This window comes from Ochotona curzoniae, unplaced genomic scaffold (genome assembly GCF_017591425.1).
Source record: "Ochotona curzoniae isolate NIBS_2020 unplaced genomic scaffold, NIBS_Ocur_1.0 contig_1071, whole genome shotgun sequence".
Lineage (NCBI taxonomy): Eukaryota > Metazoa > Chordata > Mammalia > Lagomorpha > Ochotonidae > Ochotona > Ochotona curzoniae.
This window is the reverse complement of record NW_024464939.1, coordinates 1,062,201-1,079,993: the sequence shown is the minus strand read 5'-3', so window position 1 is coordinate 1,079,993 and position 17,793 is coordinate 1,062,201.

Here is a 17,793-nt window from a genome sequence, read left to right as displayed (position 1 = left end):
CCACATAAGGAATTTTAACTGAGCAGGCCCTTATTATCTATTCATTATGATTAGATTAATTGCTAAGAGATTCAAAGAATGAAAAGATAAGGACCAGTGTGGTGGCTCAATTGGCTAATCCTTCATCTCCAAGTGCTGCATTCCATATGGGTGCTGGTTTTGTGTTCTGGATATCCAACTTCCAAATCAACTCCCTGCTTATGGTTGGAAAAGCAGCAGAGAACCACTCAAAGGCCCTGGGACTCTGCATTCATGTGGGCGACTGGAAGGAAGATCCAAGCTCCTCACTCCAGATTGACTGAGATCTGGTCATTATGGCCATTTGATGAGTGAACCAGCAGATGGAAAATCTTTGTCTGTCTCTCCTTCTCTCTGTAAAACTGGCTATACAATAAAACAAATTAATTTTTAAAAAATAATGAAAAAATAAATAAGACATTGTTGCTCCCTTATTATAATAGCTTATAATGCTATTAGGAAGACAGATATTACTGATATTAAAATTTAGTTTTATTTTTAGCATTGTTTGCATAATTGAGAAGGATGCATGCTTATGTGAGCCACTGATAAGGGTATGGAGGGTCGAGGCACATAAGAACATAGATGGGACAAATGCTTCCATTCTTTTCTCCTTTGTCCACAGGGATGGAAAGCTGAAGAGAGTAGGCTGCTCCTTGCTGTCAAACCACTTCAGCACCTGAGGCTAGGGGAGGCCACTCTATGTCATCTTAGAGACCTTGATGTGGGGAAGAATGTTCCAAGTGTTCTATTTAAATAGCTTTGATAGTTCTGAGGCACTGTTGATTTTACTGATCCAGGGCTGAGAAAATGTTTCCAAAGTGTATTGGTTGACAAAATCCACTTTAGTGCATCCGCACACCCAGACACTTGCTGCCGAAGCCAGGCCAAAGCTCTGCTTTCCATATTCTGACAAGGCACTTGACCTCATTGTTGGCTTAGATGATCTGGTTTTCATGTATTCCATGATCTTCTTTTCAGCTATCGTGGGATTCAGTTCAGTTTGACACATATATTAACCTATGCCCACACCAGTGAGTGCAGTTTCCCAGTCCCTAGTTCTGTTCCTAGTCCCATCTCCTGCCCAAAACAATGGCTGCTATTGGCTAGCCCAATCCAGCAAGCCACAAACCTGGGCCTTACACACATTGGTGGAAACTGCAGCCCAGTCAGGAAGCCCCAAATGCCCCAACTAGGCCCACCTCCAGTTCCAGTTCTGCATGTGCCAGCTTCTTTTGCATTCCACCTGGCAGTTGTGCACACCCATGGGTGCTGTGGCTTAGATCAGCCCAACCAACCCTATGAAAGGTGCTACCGCCTGTTTAGCCTGGCCTGCCCCCAGACTCAACTCTCATGTAGGCCAGTGGGTGCCAGAATCTTGCCCAGCCAATAATACCCCCATTCTGGCTCTGAAGAACACCAATGGAGGCTGGGATCTATCCGTATCTGGCACGCACCTGGACATAACTGACACGCATGCCAAAGGATGATGCAGCCATGTTCAACCTGGACCCCTACCTACATTCCCATGCTTATCAGTGAGAGCTTAAGCCTAGAAAGGAACTCCCTTTAGTTACTTTATCAAGCCCACTGCTAGGCTTGGATCTTACACATGCCAGGTTGTGCACCCTCCAACTCAGACTGGCATGATCTGCCTCCAGTCTTGGCTCTAGCTATCAGATGTAACTTAAGCTGGCCTGTCTTACCCTTAGTCCCAACTTTAGCTGATGGGAGCTACAATCTGACCCTTACCAGCCTGCCCCCATCCCTGGCTCTCATGTGAACCAAGGGTGCAATACCTTAGCCTTGCATAACCCACACTCCGTTCTGGCTACCATGTGTGCCAGTGCATGCTGCAGTTTGACCCAGCCCTGCCAAACCTGCTCCCCAAGACATCCCACACACTTGTAGACTAGTGGTACAGCTTTGCTTGGCTTGGCCCAGCTCATGTGCTCACCAGCATGAATGATGGCCTAGTAGCGGAGTTACCTATGTTCCCCTACTAGGCTTACTTCCAGACCAGGATATCAAGGGTACTGGTGTGTGCTAGGCTCTTGCCCGGCATAGTCCACCCCTAGTCTTGACCTGTGTGTGTGCTAGTGGGTGCTGTGGTCTGGCCTGATCCTGAGCCCAATTTTTAAGTGTGTCTGTCTATTCCCAACCCATTCCTGTGTCAAGTAGTTTTGTGGTCATGGCTGTGTTGGCCTGTAACCACCTCCAGCTCCAATGGAAACCAGGGGCACTACAGTCCCAGAGGAATGAGCCCATAAATCACCTATGGCATTTGCTCCCATACCTGGCTCTCTTATTGCTGCTTGGCGTCATGACCCAACTGCTTCCCTGGAACTCACTGGCAGATACTGTGATCAAGCCCTGTCAATGACAGACCCACTAGCCTGAGCTTTTATTTGTGCACTGGTGTGTAATGCCACCTAGCTCAGCACGATTCTCACATGTAAGTGAGTACATTGGGCTGACCCAGACTTACCATCCAGTTTCCCTTCTCCAAACCACCCAGTCTCAGCTCTCTCATTTATCTCCAAGTGCATTGACCTGATCTGTGCAAGTGCCCTGTAGTCACTTTACACCCATAAAGTACTCCTTCTGCAGCCCCCAGTACCGCACATCCCCTCTGTGCAATCCACAGCCTTCAAGACAAATGTGGATCCTGGAACTGGGCTTCTAGCAGTGTGCTGGCCTACCATGCTGGTGGCTATGGCAGCAACATGCCTGAGACCCACAGAATATTTAATAGGTGGATTTTTAAAATGATATATTCAAGAAGTAGCTAAAATGTTTCAAGACTCGAGGCGAAAGCTGCACTAGCATGAATCAAGGAAAAGGAGATTATATTCAGGACAATGGTGTTCAGGGCAGAGCGCTGGTGTCTGAAGAGGTTAAGGCTGGTAATGGCTGTGATTTAAAAGCAGATGAAGGAAGGTCTCCTTACTGATGGAGGTAGTACTAAATTATGTGGTTAATGGTTCCGCTAAAGAATTTTAATCCTTAAAATTCATTTATTTGAAAGTGGAGGACAGAGAGAAGCAGAAAGAGAGAGCAGGTGCACAGGTTCTTGGGAACAACTTTAAGCATAGTTAGCAGAAAGCTATATCAGTGTGTTAGGATAGTTGCCTATTCTATTCTATTCTATTCTATTCTATTCTATTCTATTCTATTCTATTCTATTTTTTTAAAGATTCATTTATTTTTATTACAAAGTCAAATATACAGAGAGGAGGAGAGACAGAGAGGAAGATCTTCCATCCGATGATTCACTCCCCATGTGAGTGCAGCAGCCGATGCTATGCTGATCCGAAGCCATGATCCTGGAACTTCTTCCAGGTCTCCCATGTGGGTGCCGGGTCCCATGGCTTTGGGCCGTCCTCGACTGCTTTCCCAGGCCACAAGCAGGGAGCTGGATGGGAAGTGGAGCTGCCGGGATTAGAACCGGCGCCCATACGAGATCCCGGTGCGTTCAAGGCGAGGACTTTAGCCACTAGGCCACACTGCCAGGCCCTTCTATTCTATTCTATTCTATTCTATTCTATTCTATTCTATTCTATTCTATTCTATTCTATTCTATTCTATTCTATTCTATTCTATTCTATTCTATTCGATCTTTTTAAGGTATGTAGGGGGCAGATGCAGGCACACCAGTAAATAGCATTTGGGGACATACACACAAGTGTGCATGGGCCCTGGGATGGTGGGCAGTGCCCAAGGGTGGCATGTCACACTGTTGGAGGATTGGTTTGGAGATATGCATGACATGGGCATGGGGGTCTGTAGATTACTTGGAATCAGGTCTGGTGCTATATGGGAGGGAGGACTGCTGATGGAGAATGTCACGGGTGAGGAATGACTTGTGAGAGGCTATCACCAGTGAGACTCCTGCACTTTCAGGTAAACAGGGGAGCTTAGACTGGGTAGTTTAGAGGAGGGAAATCAGAGGACCATTTGGGGGCTAAACCTATACACCTGCCCAAGTGAAAGAACTAAGTTGGGATTCTTGGTATCAACCCCTGCCTACCACTGCACATGAAAGCAATGGCTGGTGGTCCTGCCTGTCAAGACTTGACCACAGCACCTGCCAGTGAGTGTTGGGGAGGGGGGTATGAACCAGCTCAAGCTGGGCCATGACAATAATGAGCTCACAAGAGAACTGGGTCTCGAAGCTGATTCTGTGGGGATTATCAGCTCACTCTGTGGGATTGCCATACCTGCTGGTTTGTTCATGGGCTCAGGGAGCCGATGAACTGAGCTAGGCATTACCACGGAACCCTCCAACACTCATGCGTACTGAAGTTGGGAATTGGCCAGGCTTGTTCAGGCTGTACCACCCACAGACACACCCAAAAATTGAGTGTGGGACAGGTTAGGCTACAACATTCACCAGTGCACAGAAAGGCCGATGCTGGGCAGGGAGTAGACTGTGCTGGTTAGGACCTAACATTTGTTGGCATGCTTGTGGTCTGGTTCTGGAAGTATGCTTATTGGGTGAACTGGGGCAACTCCCCTGATGGACTGTTGCTCCTGCTGGTGAGCACGTGAATCAGGGCTGGGGGTTGGTCAGGTTGAGCAGGGCTGCTTCACTTAGCTCTGGGAAGACCAGGCCAACCAGTTGCACTTTGGCAAGCACAGGATCCAGGATGTGGTGCAGGCCACAGCAAGTTAAGCTAGGCTATCGCACTCAACAGTTTGGATGAAAGCCAGCTATGGGAGTAGGCTGGGCAGGGCTAGGCTAGAGCACTCACCAGTCAGAATTGGGACTGTAGCATCAACAGGCAAATGCTAGGCTGGGGGATGGATTGTGCCAGGCAGGATAGGAGCAACCACTAGCATCACAAGATCTGTGGTTGGGAGCAAGCCTGGCTGGGGAGCTAAGATTCATAATGGTGAATGTGAGAGCTGGAATGAGAGTTATGATCTGGGTAGTATGTGACTGCCATATCCCTTGGCATGGATGTGAACTGGATTTGCGGTATACAAGAACAGGCTAGGCTCTAGCACCTGCTGGTCTCATAAGAATCAGAGTGGGTGCAGGATAGGGCATGCTAAGTCTGTATACACACTGTACTATGTGAGAGTGGGTCTGTGGGTAGACCAGGCAGGGCTGGGTTGTAGCACCAATAGTAAGAGCCAGAATGGGTGTGGGGTGATCAAGCAAGTTTGCTGCACCTCCAGGACAGGTGCTAGGCCAAGTCAGACTGGGCCAAAAAACCACCAGTTTGTGTGAGATCTGCCACTAGGATGTGACCTGATTGAGGAGTTTGGGAACTTCTCTGTCAGAAGGCAGTTTCTTTCTTTTTTTTTTTTTAAGATTTATTTTATTTTTATTGGAAAGGCAGATATACAGAGAGGAGAGACAGAGAGGAAGATCTTCCGTCCGATGATTCACTCCCCAAGTGACCGCAATGGCCGATGCTATGCCAATCTGAAGCCAGGAGCCTTTTTCGGGTCTTCCACACGGGTGCAGGGTCCCAAAGCTTTGGGGACCCTGCCTTCCCGTGCCACAGGCAGGGAGCTGGATGGGAAGCGGGGCTGCCGGTATTAGAACCGGCGCCCATATCGGATCCTAGGCATGCAAGGTGAGGACCTTAACCACCGTGCCACCGCGCCGGGCCCAAGAAGGCAATTTCTAAAGGTAAGTGCAAGAACAGCTCAGATCAGGCTAATTTATAGCATCCATTGTCATATGTGTGGGTTTGGACCAGGCTGGTCCCATTCATAGCATATATGGGAACCAGGATGGGGTGAAGGGCTGGATGGGTTGAGTCACAACATGAGTCAGTTCACAGTACGGCCAGGACTGGGATAGGCTGCAGTACCCACTGGTATAAGCTGGGACTGGGGTCAGACTGGGCTGAGCCAAGCTGCAACACCCATTGGCAAGTGAGTGTATTTGTCAGAACTGGGTTTCCTGATTGTTGAGGTCTTTGCCCAGATGCTCATGGAGGAATTGACACCCAGTTCATTGAAGCCTGCACAGGAGTTTGTTACCATGCAAGGCAGAACAAATCAGACAAGCCTTGACAGTATTTGAGTGAATGAAGCCTCTAAGTTAGACCATGTCAGCCAATGGACCTTGAAAGGATTTCCTCATCTTTGGAACAATGAAATCACCAACATCTCAGAACTGCCGAAACCACTTAAGCAGTATCCTCAGATCATGCTCCACCCTGGGGACTTTGGGATGACACTGGGGGCCCGTCCCTCATCCCTGGACACTGATGCAGTTGGGCTGCTGGGAGCGGCCCTCTTTCCTTTTCTCTCTACTTTCCTCAAATACATGATGAAAAAAAGGAGATTGGAGGCACTTGCCTCATCCAATTTCCCCTCTCCCTTGATCCTCTCCACCTTAATGAGTGGTCCACAAGTGCTTGCACCCTCTAGACTACATAACCATCTTCAAAAATAAAATGAATTTATTACTAAAAAAATCAGTGGTGGACGCCATGAGAACTGTGCTTTGCTCTGGAAGGGGACATTTATAGAGCACCTGCATTGCTTCAAATATTTTCAGATGATAGTGCATTCATCTATATAATTAACTATTTCATGACATACAAGTGATTAAATAATTAAATGGTCACACTATGTCAATGAGGAAAGTTCCGATGCCTCCGTTTAACAGGTGAGTAAACCAAGGATGACATTGATTACATAAACTGGTGAAGATAATAACCAGTACATTGAAGACCAGATTACAACTGAGATATTTTAATAAAATACATATGAGAGTGTATTATATAAAGGAGGAAATTTCATGTGAACACACCTTAGCTTTTTTAGAAAGCAAAAGCCATAGAAGAAAAAATGCATACAATATTTCTAAGATTTATGTAAGAGTGTTAAGACATGAATAACTTTTTCATTTTAGTTTTTTTTTAATGAGAGTTCAGTAATTTAAACAATTATGTGGCTAAATCACACCAAATACTTATTTTATGGAAAAATGGTTTGGGGATGAATAGTTCAATGCTTCAAAATCTTTAACTGTGTGGGAAGATTATAAACTTAAACTTTGAATGCAAAACTATTGTAACATCTTTTTGTAAAAATTGAATAATATTTTCCAGTGAGGTCAATGTGGTGGATGTTTCTTAAAGCTGCTGTTTATCCAAATATATTACTTATTAACATTGATTTGCTAAATCCTGGTTACATCATTTCCAGCACCTTGTAATATTGCTAAAAGGAGAAATTGATGGAAGTAGTAAAGGTATAATAAGAGTTCTTGAAATAAGATGCTATTGTTTCACTAAAATTGTCAGGTTTTATTATTATTATTAAAAGTTCTTATTTGAGAGAGCTAAAGAGAGAGAAAGAGAAAAGAAGAGGGAAGAGAGAGGAAGAGGAGAAAGAGCTCATCTGTATTTATTAACTTACATCTCAAATGCCTACGCTGAGTGGAGGTTGCAATCTGGACGTGAAGGCTCAGTCTGGGCCTCCCGCCTTAGTGGCTGGAACTCAGTTACCTGAGCCATCACTACTAGCCCTGGCTCCCAGGCTCTGAATGAACAATTAGGAGTCTTGGAACTGGAAGTGAGTGTGGAACTCAAGATGCTCTGATATGGAAGGTGTCTTAATTGATGGCTAAATGCACATCCCTATGGTTGTTATTCTTTCACATTATTGAGGCGGTTCTCAACCCAGGAAAGAATGAGGGAGGGAAAGCACCTTTATTTCCCATTACCTTGAGAGCTGCTTAGGCCTACCTGGGCTAGAGGAGGACACACACTGAACGATAAAGCTATCAGTTGAAACACAAGTCACTCAATAGCTAGGAAGGGAACTTTCCATATCCACATGGCTAAAAAATGGTAAGAGCACAGCTTAAACCTTGTTCTTTCCATTTTCTTTCCATTGATCTTTCTGCATGTCTTATTACTGGCTTAGTTTCTTTTACTCACTTACCCACTTAAGAAACCCAAATATGAAAATTTAAAAAAAAACTATTTTTGAAGCACTGTCTTAAAGAAAATACAAATGGGTTGTATTCAATGGACCAAATTCTTAAAAAAAAAAAAGATTTATATTTATTTTTTGTTGGAAAGGCAGATATACAGAGAGGAGGAGAGAGAGAGGAAGATCTTCTATCCGATGGTTCACTCCCCAAGTGACCACAACAGCTGGAGCTGAGTCAATCCAAAGCCAGGAGCCAGGGGCTCTTCCAGGTCTCCCACATGGGTGCAGGGTCCCAAGGCTTTGGTCCATCCTCAGCTGCTTTCCCAGGACACAAGCAGAGAGCTGGATGGGAAGTGGGACCGCCGGGATTAGAAGTGGCGCCCATATGGGATCCTGGCGCGTTCAAGGCGAGGACCTAAACCACTACACTGTCACGCCGGGCCCGATGAATCAAATTCTTATGTTATACTAGGAAGGCAAAAATAATTCTGTTGGTCAGAAACTTCTAAAACTAATAAAGGAAATTGAGAATAAATAAATAATTGCATCCCTTCCCCTCTCCTCTCCTCTCCTCTCCTCTCCTCTCCTCTCCTCTCCTCTCCTCTCCTCTCCTCTCCTCTCCTCTCCTCTCCTCTCCTCTCCTCTCCCCTCCCATCCCCTCCTCCCCTCCTCCCCTCTCTCTCTCTCTCTCTCTCACACACACACACACACACACACACACACACACACGAAATGTTGAAGATTAGCAACTTCTGGCATGTCAGAACCATAGACTCCACAACTTTCTTCTCAAGACCAACAGACCAAGTAGAATGTTGATACATGAGCCTGCCCTGAAATTTTATGGAGGTGATGACCCTTTTGCTTTGTTAATGAACACATTAGTGGTTCTGCTGACGTGATTTTTCACAATAACCTCACAGGTGTATCTAGCAGTGGAAGCAGCAGTTGGAACCCTCCAGACCATCACAATGGCCACCCAATTTCTACAAACATGGCTGTGACACTCAAGTCAAACCCTGTAGGATTATTCACTCTTCCTCAGAAATAAAAACACAGGACAGGGAAATATTTTCTCTTCTTCTCCCAAAGCCGTGATCATGGATATTTCATTTGTGACCTCAAGTAAGCAACCTAAAAAGTGTGAAAAAAGAAGTCCTAATGGTAAAAAACAATAGAAGGTTGGATTTTGAATTAGTAAGTGAGCCAGCTGCTCCCTGCTATTCCTCAAAAGAAAGACATCTTTTAGGGTTTATGAGAAATCCAATGGTTTTTGGAAAATCCTTGGCAAACATTTAAAAATATGTTTCAAATGTTTTCTACTCAAACAAATTAGAAGCATATTTTTTTCCTGGCACTTTCTTCCCTTCATTTTAAAGGATATGTGTATTTTTCAGGGAAATTTCAGGCATGTGGCTCTAATTTTCACTTAACTCATCATGATGTTGTTTTGTGAAAGCTATTCAATGACTAAAAATCCTCATGAGTCTCTTTTTTTAAAATAAAAACATATATCTTTTAAAACGCTTTATTTCTTAGAAATAGGAAGTCACAGAAACTAGAGTTACAGGAGGGCAAGTCAGTCCTGCAGGCTTTGCTTGACAACACAACATCAACCCTGCTGGCATTTTTTTTTTTTTTTAGGGGAGACTTAATTCCCCTAAGCCCAGTACTTTTCTGGGAAAACTATTACGGAATGCAACTCATACATTAAGATGAGATACAGTCAAAATAGGAAGGCTTTTTTTTCTTTGTGGCTTGATGGTAAGTTGTGAAAACCATTTCAGAATTTCTGTTCATACCCATATAGTATTGTAGTCATCCCAAATGATTTTTTTCTGTAGCAATTCCTTTGGCCTTTGACTGTCTTGCATTTTCTTTGAGATGGTCTCCATGCCTTTGTATGGTTCTTGTGTACTAGTCTATTTTTGTGGTTCAAGTATTTTTAAGATGTTCCTGTTGTTATCACTACTTATTATTATAATACACGGAACTTTTCAGATAGTTCTGTAAAATGGGCAGATTTCTGTGGTTAATTGCCTCAATATATGTGCTTGACCAAATTCATTAGAACATTCTCTAATGTTCTAATATGTTCCTCCTTTTCCCTGAACTTTTCTGAAACAGGGAGATTTTCTATAAAATTATATGGATAAAAATGCTTTGCATACGTGTATCCATGCGCTCACATGCACACACAGACTCATGCACATACATAAGCACATCTACATGTATGTGGATACGTAAGTTTAAGCTCCGTTTTTTCATCCAGCCTTCAATGAAGATTGGTTAACACCTATAAGAGTCACACTTTTGAAAATCTTAAAATTTTGATTTCAACATATTCAAGACATAGAAGTTGAAACACCGTATTTAAGGAGTCTAGTAAAGCTATCTATCTGTCTATACAACCTTATCATTCTGAAGGTGGAAGGAAATGGTGTTTTCAATTCCACAATGAGAAAAGACTTGTCAGGAAGTTAAGAGAGCTGGGTCTTAAAAATGCATGGATCTTAAGTGTGAAATGAGCAGACCTTCATCATGTGTCTATATGGGCCATGCCAGCCTAGACTGAGGAAGCTGTATAAATAGAGGCATCAGAATTAGAACTCCTGGCCCATTGGGAACATGGCTAAGCTTTTGCCAGGATGGTGGCAGTAGTAAGAGGTAGTTCGACAATACGTCATGGCAGGGAGGCAGGTGGTGCACTGTAGGCTGTAGTAAGGACTTAAGATTTTATGCTAAAGACAATGGGATGATAACATTATTGTATCATATCTATTTCCCTATCCTGTGTTTTAGAAAATCTATATTGGTGGTCTTGTCTCAGACTTATTGGATTGCGAGGTAAAAGATGACACTAGGGGAAGATATTATGTATTATCTTATTGTGTAAGATATTAACATAGAAAGCCAAGTGAGAGACCAGTGTTGTGGTACACTTAAGCCTTGCAACACTGGCATTCCACATTAGGGTGTCAGTTCAGGTCCCAGCTCTTCTGCCTCTGATCCAGTACTTCTTGTCATTGTGCCTGGAAGATGGTGGAAGACGGCCCAGGTACTTGTCCCTTGCCATCCATGTGGCAAAGCAGGATGGAGTTCCCTGGCTCCTGCCTTCAGCCCACTCCAGAATGAGATGTGGCAGCCACTTGTTAGTGAAGGAAGGTTAATGAAGGTTCTCTTTCAGTTTCTCCCCTCCTTCCCTGACGTTCTACCTCTCAAGTAAATAAATATCTTTAAAAATGTAAGCAGGAGATAATTAGCACTTTGGTTTAGGTAACATCCATGAAAATGAAGCAAAAGGAATAGAAGGGGAGCAGCTAGGACATAAATCAGTGGCCATGTATTATAGTGTGCCACGGACGGGAGTTATATTTGCTATTCGTCAGTGCTGGCCCCTTAAATGTGCTGAACTTGACTTGATGTGGGTCATCCATGTGCACAAACTCTGGGTAGATCTGGCCAAATCTTGCCATCTTCCTGTTGTGTTGCTATTAATGAAAAAGAAACAGTGAGTATTTATCCAAAACCATTAATTACCTAGACAAAACTTCAAAAAACTTGCCATAAAACGGTTTGTCCTATCTTTACATCAATGACCATCTACCTCTACTCTGGCTCTTTGGATGATGTCCCACAAAGTTGAAGCTGTGAGTACTTCGATACCAAAGACACAATCTTCCTGCTCTTTGGATGATTTCCATATTACTTCTTATTGAGTCCCATGCCAGGAGACCACGGCACATGTGACAGGTGGAGTATGTCATCAATATGCAACTGTCTTATGATATTGATTTCTGCAAGAAATTTGTATTCACTTGCCGCCAATAGTTTATGCCATTGTCTTTGTTTGGGTGTTATTTTCATTGCCTTTGGGTTTTGTATATTCGATAATAGTTTTGTTTCCAATAAGCTGTGAAATAAAATAGCACACCGGTTTGCACTACCATCAACATCATGGTATTGTGGTTGTATGTCCAGCAACCAAGAGCATTATTTTCACTCTTCACTATTAAGACTTTTAACATTCAGCATCACCCTCTGCACAGTCTCTAAACACTTTCCCCTGGAATGCTGCCTTCTACAAACAAAATGCAAGACACACTGTCCATTCTTCTTTGAGAATTCAATTGTGTCTTACTCCGTGGTACTCATGTTGTACCATTTTACTATTATTTAACACTTTTTTTTATTACTGTTTACCTTCTACCCTTACCTTACCCCCATGTGTCTTGCAAAGGACTGTTTTCATACCAATTGTTATCGCCTAAAGTGTTCACTTTGCTAATAGGCACAAAGTGAAGCACTCAGTAAGTACAGATAGATATAATCCTAGTTTACATTACTGCAAAAAGGCTTAATGCATCACGAGATAAGAAGCTTTACATATAAAAAACAAAATAGAAGAGAGGCAAGAAGAATGTTGCCAATAGGTACAAACAATGATTGAATGGAAAAATTGCCATTTCTGTTCATAATAGCCTAAATCTGAAATCCACCTAGGTGTTCATCATCAGCTGATTGGATAAGGAAAATGACTTACGTACAATGAAATATTGTTCAGTTGTTTTAAAAGGAATGCAATGCTATTATTTGCATCAAAATGGATGCAGCTGCAAACATGTTGAGTAAAATTAACCAAATACTATGTGTTCTTCCTTTTATGGGAGCTAAATTTTTTTAGAAGATTTATTTATTTTTATTGGAAAGGCAGATATATAGAGAGGAGGAGAGAGAGAGAGGAAGATCCTCCATCTGACGGTTCACTCCCCAAGCGGCCACAATGGCTGGAGCTGAGTCAATCCGAAGCCAGGAGCCAGAAGCTTTTCTGGGTCTCCCACACAGGTGCAGGGTCCCAAGGCTTTGGACGATCCTCGACTGTTTTCCCACGCCACAGGCAGGGAGCTGGATGGGAAGTGGGACCGCCGGGATTAGAACCGGTGCTTACATGGGATCCTGGCGCATGCAAGGCGAGGACTTTAACCACTACACTATTGTGCCTGGTTCTGGGAGCTAAAATTTAAGAAAATAAAGATGAAATAAATACAATTAAAAAACAAATACAAGGCATTTTAAAAATGAAAATCACTTCTTTATTGTCCTCTGAATGAACCTAATACTTTGGTACATAAAGTGGGTTAATCTTTCTTGACCTAATGGCCTCAAAACTTTGAAAGGAAAAACACACATGTTGCATAGGTTTGTCGTGAAATCAATATAAACAGTCTTTCTTTTCAAAGTGTTCATATTGAAGTTGGAATGAGACAGAGCCAAGAGATGGGGAGATAAAGGCCTCCACAGAAGGCTAAGCTTTGCGAGCCCTTTAGCATGGTTTTGTCTTTCGACCAAAATTCATAATTACTCTATTTCAACTCTTTTTAAGTCAAGTCATCTGTGTGTTGTAAAGTAACTTTGAAGTAAATCCACATTTTATCTCTGTCTGTCTTTCCATGTGTGTTTCATTTCCTTTAACCACTGGTTTTGAAATCTCTTTGCCTAAAGCTTTCACATTGGTTTGCTGGAGAGTGTCCTCCACACCCCTGCCAACTGGTGTGTTAGCAGCAATATGTTCCTGGTGTCCTGAGCAGTGACTGGCAGCACTGCAGGTTAAGCTGCTGCTGCAATGCTTGCATTTCAAAATGAGGATCATAGCTCTCTGCTCATGCACCTGGGGAAACAAGAAATGATAGCTCTAGTACTGCCATTTGTGTGGGAGACTCAGATGGAGTTCAGGAATTTGGCTTCTTCCAACCCAGCTCTGGCTGGTGTGGCCATAGTGGAGTGGTCCTGGAGATGGAAGATCTCTCTGTCTTTTTGTTCCACTCAGCCTGCCCTTGAACTCTGTCTTTAAAGCGAAACAAAAAGCAAACACCAGCAAGCACGTTGTAGCAAAGCATCATTCATCTTTCTTATGGTATAGACTTTAGAAGTCTGTCCATCTTACTCCATGTATCTTTACTGTTCTTTTCTCTACTTCCAGTTCCTCATATGAATGGTGAGTTTAATGGCTTCAGGGGAGGGCAAAAATAATGACAGCAGAGGGGCATTTGGTGCAACAGCATACATGGCTGCTTAGGATGAACACATCTCACCAGAGTGGTCTGGTTCTAGTCTTCCTGACCCCGCTGCATATCTGGTTTCTTACTAATGTGTCTCCTGGGAGGCAGCAGGTGGTAATGCAAATACTGGAATTCTGGGTTCCCGACTTCTGTCTCTTAGCTCTGAATGCTGTAGGTATTTGGGGAGAGAACCAGCAGATAGAAGTTTCTCTTTTTCTCTCTTCTGTGTCTTGTTGCTTTTCAAAAAAAAAAAAGACAAAAAAAAAAACAAGCAGTAAAAAAGCAAAAAAATTACAAAAAAACATTAACATATTTAAGGGGTCTGCCTCCAATTCTTGGCATGTGACTGGGGTAGGGCCATTTGGATATTTATGACATAATTTGTGGTTCATACAGAACCATCCACTTAAAAATTAGGCTGCTATAGACTCATTGATTTTTGAGTACCAGACAAATGATCTCAAGGGCCTTGTACCCTACTTGCTGGATGTTTCCCTCCAGCTTAGCTATTGCTAAGATATCTGGAAGATATTGACAAACAACTGCCACTAAAATTACCATTTAACCACAACCACGACAACATAATATAGCATCTGACCAATGCAGAGAACAGGCACATTGACATTATCTGTGGAACATTTTTCTTAATCTTCAGTGAACTCTTTGCTCAGATTTTTATGCATTTTTCATTGAGCTTCTGTTTTTTAGAAGATTTTTTAATGTTGAAAGGAAGAGTTATATGGAGATAGGGAGAGGCAGAAAGAAAGATCTTTTATCCGCTGCTTAACCCTTCAGATGGTCACAACAGCCAGGGCAGAGACAGGCCTGTGTTAGGAGCCTGGAGCTTCTTCTGGGTATCCAACAGAGATCACTGGGGCCCAAGCACTTGGGCTATATTACACTTCTCTTCCCAGGATTGTCAAGGAGCAATGCAGTAGCTGAGACTTGAACTCGACCCAGTAAGGGATGTCAGCATCTCAGGTGGTGGCTTAACTACCATGCCACAATGCCAGCCTCTGGAGAAACATAAAATCTCCAAGTCCTTGGCGATTGCTCACTGGTTAGGAACCATGTCCTGTTTTCTTACCATAACAATCATTTCTCAAAAACAAGAATCTTGGCTTATTTTTCTTCGTAATGTTGGCGCTTGTCACATAGTAGGAAAATACTGGCTTTTGCCATAGAGTGGATTTTGTTTACACATAAAGGTATGGGTGGCTATCACAGAACAGAAGCAAAATAATACCTAGGAAGGAAATGTCTTTCCAAGTCTCTAACCATGAAAACCATGCATTATTGCAAGATGCTCAAAACACGTGTTGTTCTTATTGACATTGATTAGCATTGAGCGAAAAATAAATCTTGACTACCTTAAATAAGACTCAAAATAGAGAAGCTGCTCAAAATAAAGGTGAAGGGGAAAAGGAAATTAAACATATGAAAATTCCAGGAAGAGAAACAACTTCCATTTATTAAAAGAAATGTTGATTAATATACATTATACACATAAGCAATACATATGATGATTATGTGTATTTTATATGAATATATGTTTAGATACATAAATGTTACACACATATTCTCACACACTTGGAGATTGTGCCAGCCATATGCTATAGGTTTTATTTCCGTATTTATCGTTATGTGTTTATGCTCATTGTTCTCTTTTGCTGTTGACTATCATCTCTTTAAAGCAGAGCATTGAGTGCTTTATCAGATACACAGCATTTTTTTTTTTATACAGTGCGTGTGCCTGTGGTGTGTGTGCAGACACGCTTATATTTTTGTAATCGTCAGGACTTCAAGAGCAAGTGCCAAGAACTAGTGCTGCAAATGAAACCTTCAGCTGGTAGAATTGCATGTAAAAATTAATGATGTTTTTTGGACTGTTCATACATATTTATAAGACTTATGCCTTAACCAGTCATAGTTATCCTATTCACTTGCAGATAGGATCATCTTTCCGCAAATCATTGGTTGTGTCTGACTTTGGTAAGGCATTTCCTGACATTCAGAATCAGCCACAGGATTAGCATACTTTGAAAGACAGTTCTAATGATGCCTTTCAAAGGCACTTGTAAACCCAGTCTTCCTAATGGCAATAGTGCATATATTATGTTTTGGGTTAGGGTGCTGGCTTATGATGCTAAGAGCAGACAGTTCTAAAATCAAAGTTAACTGAATGAACATTGCTTATTCTTAAATTCATCCTTAGCATGTCTCACATATGTAAAAGACAATAATTTAGCAAACCATTTCCTAGTTACCTGTGGAATATCAAAATGTTTGTGGAAAATGAAATTAGATATTAATTTGTTTTCACATAAAAATAATTGAAATTCACGCACCAAAAATCTTCAAAAAAGTTTTTGGAAAGATCATATTCATATTTTTCTGTACCCTTATATATTTGTCTGAGTTCCATTTTTTCATGAACCTTTTGAAGCACCCTTATAGATTGTCCCCTTTGTCTACCTTGTCTTTATGTACTTAATATTGGAAGAGTGGGAAAGCACATCATAGATTTGGAAAAAAATCTTAGTATCAAAACATCAAACACATATAAAGAATGGGTTATATGTACTTTGCTTTTCTTCAGAAAAAATTCATACAATGTACTTTTTCATGTAATCTTTCAGTTAACTGAAGAAATCCTTGTTTGGACTTTGCAATTTATTTCCAGGTTATAACAATCATGTTCTCAAAAGAAAAGGAAAAACAAGCAATTGCTTCACAACTATTTATAGAAAGCCTAAGATAAAAATAATGACAATAATCATAAGCATAGCTGTGTGAATAAACTCTGAAGATACTGTTACATCTTTATATGTTGTAAACCATTCAAACCCCACAGCAATCTCAAGAGGTAGACACTGTTGTCCCCATTTTATTGGTGATAAACTGAGTCGTACAGCAAATGACTGCTGAATGTCACATAGATAGGAAGTGGTAGAGCTAGGAATCTAGAAGGCTGGTTCTCAAGTGCAATTTTGCAATTATCACATGACTAAAAATATAGTAAGCAATGTAGCAATTTGATCAATTGGATTGTGAGATAGTAGGCTTTGCTAGGACATGGAATTACGACAAATGAAAGAGAACTGTTTTCCCAAACCCAAAGAAATAGTGTGCAATCTTTTTTGCTTAATAAACATAGGCTCTATATTTTGGAATCCTCTGCTTGGTTTCTAGCATAATTCATTGAGAGAACATACCAAATGTCTTTCACTCTTTAAGGTGTATTGATTTCATCATGGCCATTGGCAACAAGAAATCAAACAACATAGCAACATTGTAAAATGTACTTTCTGTCCTGTTCTGTAGTTGCCCATTCCTAGTATTTTTGCATTCCATGCACTGGAAGCCATCCATATTTTAATTATTAATGTAAAAGTGTTTAAAATATGTGCATTAAGGCTGATGAAGTTGTGTCTGATTAACGGGCTTTTCATAAATGCACTGACACAAACTTTTTCTAAAAAATTAATTCAGCCTGCAAATGAACATCATCCATTTTGCTATCATATTTTATCAGTCTGTGAAGTGCATTCTCACTTCAGTTTTCAGCTCTGAATGCAGAACACTGTGAAAAATGACAGAATTTTAATGAGAAAGTGAACAACATGCCATCAACACCCTTTTGCCAGTAAAAATGGCACAACATCAAAGCTTTAAATCATGTTCCCTCCACACCTTTGGACATCTGTGATTTTGTCTGAGTCCTCAAAATCTGCTACATCCATCACCAGGTGCAGTCTTTAAACACGGAGGCGCTGTCTACTCCACTGGTTGGCATGGCAACAGTTGT